This window comes from Polistes fuscatus, unplaced genomic scaffold (assembly GCF_010416935.1).
Source record: "Polistes fuscatus isolate 324 unplaced genomic scaffold, CU_Pfus_HIC Scaffold8, whole genome shotgun sequence".
NCBI classification, from domain to species: domain Eukaryota; kingdom Metazoa; phylum Arthropoda; class Insecta; order Hymenoptera; family Vespidae; genus Polistes; species Polistes fuscatus.
In genome coordinates this window covers 7,986,874-7,999,204 of record NW_025113162.1, presented here as the reverse complement: position 1 = coordinate 7,999,204, position 12,331 = coordinate 7,986,874, and the positions used below count along the sequence as shown (strand labels likewise).

The 12,331-nt window shown below is 27.5% G+C and overlaps 1 long non-coding RNA gene across 1 annotated transcript; it reads right to left on the bottom strand.

Annotated features, from left to right (window-relative positions):
* Window positions 1-6,271: 6,271 nt before the first annotated feature.
* LOC122524606 lies at window positions 6,272-6,516 on the bottom strand. The gene is made up of 2 exons (XR_006305585.1): window positions 6,411-6,516; window positions 6,272-6,321 (listed from the first exon to the last, which is right to left on the bottom strand). It is a non-coding gene; the product is annotated as an uncharacterized LOC122524606 (long non-coding RNA).
* Window positions 6,517-12,331: the final 5,815 nt, after the last annotated feature.

Below are 12,331 nucleotides of genomic sequence, written 5' to 3'. Positions count from 1 at the left end.
GGGGGTGGTGGAAAATGGTGACAAAGTACAGAAGGATAAAAGGGGGAAGAGAAATTTTGGTGAACGTCGAGCCTGACCCGAATCGCCGATTGTTGTTCGGCCGCGAGCAATAAATTCGAAAAGTAGAGAGAGAGAGAGAGAGGGGGGGGGGTTAGTGGCGAGAGGGTTGTAGGAGGGTGAAGGGGAAAGGAACGAAACGCCAAGCTTTGCCACTCCTCGACCCAGTTTTCGGAAAGCAGCAGCACCATCAGGAAGGAAGCAGGATTATACGTAGCCGATTTGCGAGGGGTCATTTTTTTTTTCTCTCTTTCTACCTGCCCCCACCTTCCCTTCCTACCCCCTTTCTCTCTCTTTTTATTTATTTTTTTTATCCCTTTATTTTCTATTTTATTTTTTATTTTCTTTTTTATTTTATTCCCCTCCTGCCTTTTCAGCTTTGTGTTCCTCTTTCTTTCTTTTTTTATTTGTTTTTTTATTTTTATTTTTTTATTTTTTTCATTACACAGGAAACTAAGATTTTATCGTAACAGCAACGATATGGAACCAATGAAATAGGAAAAAAAAAAAAAAGAAATAGGGGAAAGGTAGATTTACAAAAGAGGAAAAATCTATCGCGCAACATTCGTAACTGTCGATACTTTTGTTGATTTCCGATACGATAGTCGATTATTCTTTGATCCCTGGGTTTTAAGTTCAAGTTTAAAGTCCTTCGAAGGACTTTGTCGATCGCACAACGTATTTTCCTTTTTTTTCTTTTTTTTTTCTTTTTTTTATTTTTCTCTTTACCTGACCATCCACCACCACCACAACTACCACCCTTATATCGGTCGAACATATGTAAGTTTGTGGTAGTGGTGGTCTATACGCGTGTGTATATGTGTGTGTGTGTGTGTGTGTACTTGGATATGTGTTGAAATCCGATAAAATGGATTTACTCGTTTTTATCGAGGAATTGAAGATATCCTTCGATATATTTGAGAGTTACCGAAGATCTTCTTCTTCTTCTTCTTCTTCTTCTTCTTCTTCTTCTTCTTCTTCTTCTTCTTCTTCTTCTTCTCGTGTAATGGATCTTATTTCAAATTAAATAATCTTTTCTCTTTTTTGTTTTCAAACTTTATTTGTAGAAATAAAGAAAGTTATTAAATTTAGTCGAATTTACGCGAGTAATAAAATAATATTCGTATAATCAACAAAATATATCCAATTATTATTATTATTGTTGTAATAATGTAAATACAATTTTTAGAATCATTGAGAATTTGTGATTTAGAATAAATCAACGGGAAATGAAAATAAAATTTAAATAATAATAATATTCGTAGAATCAACAAAATATATCGAATTATTATTATTATTATTGTAATAACGTAAATACAATTTTTAGAATCATTGAGAATTTGTGATTTAGAATAAATCAACGGGAAATGAAAATAAAATTTAAATAATAATAATATTCGTAGAATCAACAAATATATCGATTTTATTATTATTATTATTATTGTAATAATGTAAATACAATTTTTAAAATCATGAGAATTTGTGATTTAGAATAAATCAACAGGAAATGAAAAATCATTTAAATAATAATAATATTCGTCGAATCAACAAAATATATCCAATTATTATTATATTGTTTGTAATAATGTAAATACAATTTTATAATCATTGTGAATTTGTGATTTAGAATAAATCAACGGGAAATGAAAATAAAATTTAAATAATAATAATATTCGTAGAATCAACAATATATCGAATTATTATTATTATTATTATTATTGTAATATTTAATACAATTTAGAATCATTGAGTATTTGTGATTTAGAATAAATCAACAGGAAATGAATAATAATTTAAATAATAATAATATTTGTAGAATCAACAAAAATATCGAATTATTATTATTATTATTGTAATATTATAAATACAATTTTAGAATCATTGAGAATTTGTGATTTAGATAAATTAACGGGAAATGAAAATAAAATTTAAATAATAATAATATTCGTAGAATCAACAAAATATATCGAATTATTATTATTATTATTGTAATATTATAAATACAATTTTAGAATCATTGAGAATTTGTGATTTAGAATAAATCAACGGGAAATGAAAATAAAATTTAAATAATAATAATATTCGTAGAATCAACAAAATATATCGAATTATTATTATTATTATTATTATTGTAATAATGTAAATACAATTTTTAGAATCATTGAGAATTTGTGATTTAGAATAAATCAACGGGAAATGAAAATAAAATTTAAATAATAATAATATTCGTAGAATCAACAAAATATATCGAATTATTATTATTATTATTATATTGTAATATTATAAATACAATTTTTAGAATCATTGAGAATTTGTGATTTAGAATAAATCAACGGGAAATGAAAATAAAATTTAAATAATAATAATATTCGTAGAATCAACAAATATATCGAATTATTATTATTATTGTTGTAATAATTAATACAATTTTTAGAATCATTGAGAATTTGTGATTTAGAATACAATCAACGGGAAATGAAAATAAAATTTAAATAATAATAATTCGTAGAATCAACAAATATATCGAAATTATTATTATTATTATTGTAATAACATAAATACAATTTTTAGAATCATTGAGAATTTGTGTTTTAGAAAAATCAACGGGAAATGAAAAAAATTAAATAATAATAATATTCGTAGAATCAACAAATATACGAATATTATTATTATTATTGTAACATTATAAATACAATTTTAGAATCATTGAGTATTTGTGATTTAAAATAAATTAACGGGAAATGTGTGTGTGTGAAAATAAAATTTCTTACATGTTTGTTAATTAATTAAATAGCATTTAAGTGATTGCTCAGATTGCTTAGATTACTTAGTTTCCACTTTCTCATTTGAAATTTCACTGATAATAATGGATCATCAAACGGTCATTATGCATTTGCTTTTGCGCTCGACTGCACTCCTTGAAACTTGATTAGACTAATTTGATATAACGCGATTATTTCGACAGATAATTCCCCTACCCTCTCTACGAAGCCATCAAGGGTTTTCGTGTATTGAACTACAAAAGACAAATCTCCGATTGGTCGATTAATTATCTCAGAGACGGAACACAGAATCTGTAGAACTGATTCACTAATTGTACGAATTCCTGAGTAAGCAACAGAATTCCCTACCTCTCCCCTCCTCCCCCTCCTCCTCCTCTCTATAATTTAATTTTAATTTCTTTCCTTCTCGATTTAATCGTGACGAAAATATAATTGCTTTTTATTTAATCGTTCTTTTATTTTTATTATCAAACTAAATATTTATTCATTTTATTATTTAAAACTCATTAGCAAGTCTTACACACACACACACACACACACACACACATTTATATATTTTTATTTGATTATAAAATTTGTTCGTCTTATTTATTTTTCTTTTTCGTCCATTTACAATGGAACGAGGGAAACTAATTTTTATTTTATATTCTATACAGTTGTAAGGATTCGTCATGACAATACACTCTGTGCAAATAATAAAATTCAATACTTCAATGTTAGAAGGAAAAACGAACGGGAGAATAGAAATTCTCGAAGAAACCTTTCTCGAGAAAAATATATTTGTAGGAATAAAAAGGCGACGTTGGGGTAAAGTAAAGAATATTTTTTTGGACGTTTAATTAAAGCAAAATTAATTCAAAAGCACTTTACTCGATGCTACGTTTTTATATATCATGTTTATGAGTTTATGATAATGAAAAGGGGGAAAGAAGATAACGTAATAAAAAGTCTAGGAAAAATATTGTCTCTCAAGAAACACCACGACGAGGAGGGTGTTTTGCTAAATAAGAAAGTTTTCGAGAAAATCATGATCTGTATATTTTAATTAGAAATTTTTCTTGACAATTAAAAGTTGTCATAATAAAAAAACTGGTGTGTGTACTTATGTACGCACGTAAGAAGTTATACTTCTTTGCCGTACCAAAACGAACATAACCTCAATAATCTCAAAAATAACTTCAAAAAAAAACTTCAAAGAAAAGAAATAACTTAAAAAAATAAATAATTATTATTATATATATATATAAGAAAGAATAAAAAACTGGTGTGTGTGCTTATGTACGCACGTAAGAAGTTATACTTGTTTGGCGTACCGAAACGAATATAACCTCAAAAATAACTTCAAAAAAATATTGGACTGGAAGTATGAGAACATAAGCAACTAATTATTATTATTTATTTACTTAACAAAAAAAAGAAAGGAAACATATTTTCAATTGGTCCACACTAAATATAAGAGAGATATATCGAATTACTTGACGCGTCAACTGTCATGGCGCGGTTACAGCATTAGTTCTCGCTTCGATCATTTAAGTAAAGCAGCGCTGAGTACGATTAGTATTTGGATGGGTGACCCGCTTGAGAAAAAAAGGGGGGAAGAAGAAGAGAAGACAACTTCATGGTGTCGTTTTTCCAGTCTCTCGGAACAAAATCACTCCCCATTACATTTTCCCCAACGCGCCAAAAGAAGTATAACTTCAAAAAACACGATCCAACATAATAAATAAATCGTTTTACGAAGAAGAAAACAAATCGTTAAGGGAAGAAAATATGATTAAACGTTAAAATGGAATTAACTGGCACTTAGATTAAATCGAATAATCGTTTGGTATAGTGTTCTAAGTATAATGTGTACTAAATCAAACGATAGCACGACTAGCTAGCTAGCAGCACCCACGGCTTATCGACTTGATCCAGGTGTCAAGGTTACTTTCGATAATCGTTTGCTCTATTAAACTAGAATTTCTCATTCTTCTATGTGTATAGAAACACTCTTATATACATATTACATATTTACATATTATCTACGATAGAACAAGAAGAAGAAGATGAAATATGTTTCCTTTTACTCTCCTTCGTGAGAGAGAAAATGACCTAAACGACGACAGGATAAATTTCAATATTAATCGATCCCGTTAGCAACCTTTCTCGCGTGTATTTCAAAATGGCATAGTAGTACATCCGGAGTTCATTGGCTGCAACAAGGGGTTTATTTAGATCGAATATCAAGTAAACCAAATTAAATGGAACAAATTCAGCACGCGATTTCTATCCTAGACCTTGGGCGAATTTTACTTCTCTAATTTTAGATTTTTTTTTTGTTTTGTTTTCTATTTAATTTTGTGCTTGATAACAAACGTATATGGGTCATCCATGCAAATTGGGTTCAAACGCTAATCACCTATTTTCTATAACAAGTTTCTAACGTATTCATGCATATCTTATCGCATTGTTGTTGTTGTTGTTGTCGTTTCTTTTTCCTTTTTTTCTTCTTTTTACATTGACATTAATTGTCAGTTATTACTTTTTTGCTTTGTATTATATAATTATGTATATACTTAGTCACGAAACAAGAAGCCAACGGTGTTATCTTTATTCATACACTTTGTATATTAAATTTGACTCATTCGTAATAACGTTATACACCAACTTGAAAAGAAAAATTAAAAACAAAAAAAGTTACGAACAAATGATTAAACGATTAATAACGATTGTTTTATTTTAATTTCTCTTAACGTTAGACGTTAGAAATAAACGATATTTAACGAGACGTTTTCGTAATCGTCGTTACGAAAAAAAGAAGAAAAAAAAAATAGGAGAAAAATTGAAAAGAGATGGCACTCGTTGATTATTCGATATAATCTTTTCTTTTTTTTTTCTTTTCTTTTTTTTGCTAAAAAGGGGTCGGTGTGTTAGTGAAAAGGGCAACCGGTATACGCGAGGAGAATTCAGCCCTGAACTGGAACGAGGTTCATTGTCTGTGACCTTACTTCGGCTTCTCTTTGCAACCTTATTCATAAATGCAGAGGCCTCGATTGTTAACTGGTGCCCGGCATGCGATCCACCCACCCACCCCACCCACTGGCACCTTCCTTTCCTTTTAGATGCTCACGGCCTCGAACCATCCTCTCCCCACCACCCCACTCCACCCTTTTACCTTAACCAACCCCCTCTTTTTTCATCCTACCCCTCCATCTGACTTCTTCTTTCGTGACACCCTCCTTCCTTCCTTCCTTCCTTCCTTCCTTCGATGAAAATGCCACACCACTGCTATATTTTTTTATCGCTCTTAACTGTTCTTTTTTTTTTCTTTTTTTTTCTTCCTTTTTTATTTTTTCCCATTATCATCCGTTATCGCTGTCAACGAAGACACTTCATTTTTTTATTTCTTTCTCTTTCCTCCCCCCCCTCCCTCCCTTTTCTTTCTTTTCTTTTCTTTTTAACTCGTTCTCGTAAAAAGAGATTACGGATACTTGGAACGCTATCAACGTTAATGATTATTTTAATTATAATGATTTGTCTTTCTTGTAAGTATCATCGTTCTACTAAGTATTGTTATTATACTCTTACCTTCGTTTTTATGCTCGTCGCGTATTTTGTACTGATAATTATTGAAATGGTCTTATCTTCTTAATTTGTTTTAACGATTAGTTTCTCGTATGTGTTTGTGTGTATGTGAAACGGTTAAGTAGAAAAAAAAAAAGATACGTTAAAGTAAGAGTTTTATATTTTTTAAGTAAACTTGAAGTAATTTCAGAGCTTACTTAAGATAATCCGTAACGAATTATTAAAGACAGTAAAATTGAAGAAATTTTTGTACGCACAGTCAAACAAAGCAAATAAGATGAAATTTCATTTCGTTTATGTAACTTCATTCGTACGTACTTATAGTTAAAAAAAAAAAAAATTAAAAATAAAAATAAAATATAGAATTATATTTTTTTCGAAGAATTTTTTATATCAACGAGTAAATTTTCTATTTATTTTTTGTACACGCACGCACAAGCAAGCAAGCAAGCGAATATCTAATATCGTGCATCTAAAAAACGAGAAAAAAAAAGAAATATTTAATACGATCAATCTCAAGATAAATTGTTACGTTTATTATTAGCGTGGAAAAAAGTATATAATATAAGAGATAAAAAAAGAAGAGTAAGTTTGATAAATTATTTCATTATCTTTTTTTAATTATCGTAATAAAACCCCTCTCTCTGAACAATGTTTTGAATGAATCAGTGAGTCTTATCTAACATCGTCGAGATTTACAGATACAAACGACGAATAAAGACTAAATTAGTAATTTCAATTCAATAAAAAAATCTAATCTAACAACAACAACAACAATAACAATAAATGAATCGTTTAATCGAGGATACCCGAAACCGTGAATTTGTTTCATTTTGTTTTTTTTTTTCTAATTCAATTTCTAATTCAATTTTATCTAAACAATGTTTTGAATGAATCAGTGAGTCTTATCTAACATCGTCGGGATTTACAGATACAAACGACGATAAAGACTAAATTAGTAATTTCAATTCAATAGAAAATCTAATCTAACAACACAACAACAAAAAAACAATAAAATGAATCGTTTAATCGAGGATATCCGAAACCGTGAATTTGTTTCGTTTTTTTTTCTAATTCAATTTCTAATTCAATTATCTAAACAATGTTTTGAATGAATCAGTGAGTCTTATCTAACATCGTCGAGATTTACAGATACAAACGACGAATAAAGACTAAATTAGTAATTTCAATTCAATAGAAAAATCTAATCTAACAACAACAACAACAACAATAACAATAAAATGAATCGTTTAATCGAGGATACCCGAAACCGTGAATTTGTTTCATTTTGTTTTTTCTAATTCAATTTCTAATTCAATATTTATCTAAACAATGTTTTGAATGAATCAGTGAGTCTTATCTAACATCGTCGAGATTTACAGATAAAACGACGAATAAAGACTAAATTAGTAATTTCAATTCAATAGAAAAATCCAATCTAACAACAACAACAACACAACAACAACAATAAAATGAATCGTTTAATCGAGGATATCCGAAACCGTGAATTTGTTTCATTTGTTTTTTCTAATTAAATTTCTAATTCAATATTTATCTAAACAATATTTTGAATGAATCAGTGAGTCTTATCTAACATCGTCGAGATTTACAGATAAAACGACGAATAAAGACTAAATTAGTAATTTCAATTCAATAGAAAAATCTAATCTAACAACAACAACAACAAAAACAACAATAAAATGAATCGTTTAATCGAGGATACCCGAAACCGTGAATTTGTTTCATTTTTTTTTCTAATTCAATTTCTAATTCAATATTTTATCTCTAAAAAAAATCCCATTAGCAAAATTTTATAGGAAACGTTGTCCCAAACTGATCAACGAGTGAAAAACGTAACAAAAAAAAAAAAAAAGGAAAAAAGGAACAATAATTGAAATTCAATTCGTTCAATGTTTGACAGATCATGCTTTACAGATAAAACGACGAATAAAGACTAAATTAGTAATTTCAATTCAATAGAAAAATCTAATCTAACAACAACAACAACAACAACAACAACAACATAAAATGAATCGTTTAATCGAGGATACCCGAAACCGTGAATTTGTTTCATTTTGTTTTTTTTTTCTAATTCAATTTCTAATTCAATATTTATCTAAACAATGTTTTGAATGAATCAGTGAGTCTTATCTAACATCGTCGAGATTTACAGATACAAACGACGAATAAAGACTAAATTAGTAATTTCAATTCAATAGAAAAATCTAATCTAACAACAACAACAACAAAAACAACAATAAAATGAATCGTTTAATCGAGGATACCCGAAACCGTGAATTGTTTCATTTTGTTTTTTTCTAATTCAATTTCTAATTCAATATTTATCTAAACAATGTTTTGAATGAATCAGTGAGTCTTATCTAACATCGTCGAGATTTACAGATACAAACGACGAATAAAGACTAAATTAGTAATTTCAATTCAATAGAAAAATCCAATCTAACAACAACAACAACAAAAACAACAATAAAATTAATCGTTTAATCGAGGATACCCGAAACCGTGAATTGTTTCATTTTGTTTTTTTCTAATTCAATTTCTAATTCAATATTTTATCTCTAAAAAAAATCCCATTAGCAAAATTTTATAGGAAACGTTGTCCTAAACTGATCAACGAGTGAAAAACGTAACAAAAAAGAAAAAAAGGAACAATAATTGAAATTCAATTCGTTCAATGTTTGACAGATCATGCGCGAAAATAAATTGGTCAATTAGATTTTCATGGAAATCAGTAAATGATTCGAAGCTTTTGGCCAGTGGTGTAGATTTTCGAAATTCAATCGAGGTCGAGTATACCATTTGCGTGTTGAGAATAACACGGCATGATGCCAGCTTTCATTCATCGTTTTCTCTCTCTCTCACTCTCTCATTCTCTCTCACTCTCTCTCTCTTTCTGTTCTATCTCTGTTTCAATGTGCGATGATGTGCGTGTCGGTGTGCGGTTTGATTCATTAGTAACGTACACAATTTTCTCGGGACGTGTTTCATTTGGCTCGATTCTCATGCACATAGAAAACACAAAGGGAAAAGAAAAGACCGAACTCTAGCATCTTCGCAAAAGAAAAAGAAAAAGAAAAAGAAAGAGAAGGAAGGAAGTAGGAATCCTTTCGTTGCAATCAACGTAGACGTAGGAGAGGAGCTTTTGAAGAAAAATCGACTTCAAATTCAGTTTCCTCTTTAATACGTGCATGGTTTACTACTAAGATTCTCGCTGATCTATATTTCTTTCTTTTTCTTTTTCCTTTGTATCTTTTTTCTAGGTTTTTTAAGGTCAGTCGAACAATTCGGGTCATTAAGTGTTATTCGTGTACCTGTTTCTCGTCTGTTTTTCTTTCTTCAAATTTTTGTTTATCCATTAATGTGTAGAAAATGATTAACAATTCACATTATTACACGTAAGATTGGAAATTTATGGAAAGATAATGCACAGTTTTATTTTATCGTGATATTATATTTTGTCTTATATTATTATTTATATATTAATTAGATTAATATATAAATAATTATTATATTAATTATTCTATAATATAATTTATTTTATATATTAATTTATATTAATATATTAATTAGATATATTATTTAGAATTAAACGATATTTGTGTATTCTATGGTGTTGTTGTTTTTTTTTTTAATCGAACAGGATACACGTATTTATTTTTCTATATTATAATTTCTATTTAAATAAAGGAATATTATTATTATATGGGACTATAGATATATATAAAATATAATAATAATAATATATTAATAAATTATATATATATTATTATATGGGATTATAGATATGTATTCTATGGTGTTGTTTTTTTTTTTATCGAACAAAATACACGTATTTATTTTTCTATTATAATTTCTATTTAAATAAAGGAATATTATTATTATATGGGACTATAGATATTAATAATAATATAATTAATAAAATTGTATAATATTATTATTATATGGGATTATAGATATGTATTCTATGGTGTTGTTTTTTTTTTTTTATCGAACAAAATACACGTATTTATTTTTCTATTATAATTTCTATTTAAATAAAGGAATATTATTATTATATGGGACACTCGATAAAGACGTAGTTTCAATGTAAATGACTATACATAAGTGTTGCGTATGTATGTGTTGTTGTTGTTGTAGAATTTGTATTAAATAGATTATAATGGGTAAAGTTAGAATGTCCTATTTGTACTCTGTTGAGAATACATCCGAGCTTCTTCCTTTGTCTTCGAAGATATGTAGGTGATGCTTGTACCATGTAATAACGCGTTTACATGCTACCTTTATTCAAATATTGTCTCATGCTCAGTTATTGTATTCCTAATATTAAACGTTAACACCTTAGATATTTGTTAGTATTACGATAAATACGATCGTTAATTCTAATTAATTTTATTCGTTCGTTCGAATGATTTTTTTTTTTTATTAAAGTTCAATAAAAAAAATGTTCAATTCGACGAATGTAATAAAATCTGTAAAAGATTATATTTATTATAAATATATTTATAAATAAATATTGTAATATTACAATACGTATAAATATATATTATATAATATATATAATAATATAAATAATAAATAAATATATATATATTTATATATTATATAATAATATAATATAAATATATATATTTATATATATTATATATAAGAATATAAATATATTTATAATATATTTATAAGATTTATAAGATTAAAAAAAATTATATTTATTATAAATATTATCGTTTGTTGTTTTTTTCTTTTTTTTTTCTTTGAAGAATATTTTGATTCGTGTCGACCAATCAATCGTGTGATTGGCATAGTTTAATCAGGAATTAGACGCGTGTGTCGTAATTTATTAACCCATTTACACGAGCAAACGAGGAATAATCGGCACGCGATTGATGGCTGTCATTTTTATCATCGAAGTGCGAAATAATTATTATTTGGTGTCGTGTCTTGCGAGTATTGTATTAACGTTGTTTGTAACAAAAAAAACAATTCACCGGAATCGAGAATGCATTTCCATAAATTACAATATTCGCAAAATTCAAATGAATCTGACGTAAGAAAAATCGATGATGACGACGACGAAAACAATCGTTCGACGAATAAAATTACAAAATAAAATCATCAAATAAAATCAAGAGAATAGAAAAGAACGAAAATATCGTAGAGGTAACACGACATGTGGGGGATGGGGTGGGGTAATTATTCGATTAACGGAGAGTTAATAAATCAAAAATTCTTTTTGATTTTAGCAACAAATTAAACACGATAAAAAAGATAAATCGTTAAAAGGGAAACGCCCTTTTATTGGTGGTGGGTTAGTTTAACGTACGAGATCGAATAATCGAAGCTATTGAAAATGTGTTTGCATTAAAGTGAATAAAAGTGAATAAAAGTGAATTAATAGTAAAATATGTATATAAGGATTTATGTTATATTTATTATTATTTATATTTATTTATTTTAGTAATAAATCAAACACGATAAAAGATAATTCGTTAAAGGGAAAACGCCCTCTTATTGGTGGTGGGTTAGTTATACATATACATATACATATACATATATAAACATATAAATTTATTATATTTATATTTATTAATTTTAGTAACAAATCGAACACAATAAAATATAATTCGTTAAAAAGGAAACGCCCTTTTATTAATGGTAGGTTAATTATACATATACATATACATATATACATATGTAAACATATAAATTTATTATTATTTATATTTATTAATTTTAGTAACAAATCAAACACAATAAAATATAATTCGTTAAAAAGGAAACGTCCTTTTATTAATGGTAGGTTAATTATATATAAACGTATAATAATTATTATTTATATTAATTAATTTTAGTAACAAATCAAACACGATAAAAGATAATTCGTTGAAAGGGAAACGCCCTCTTAT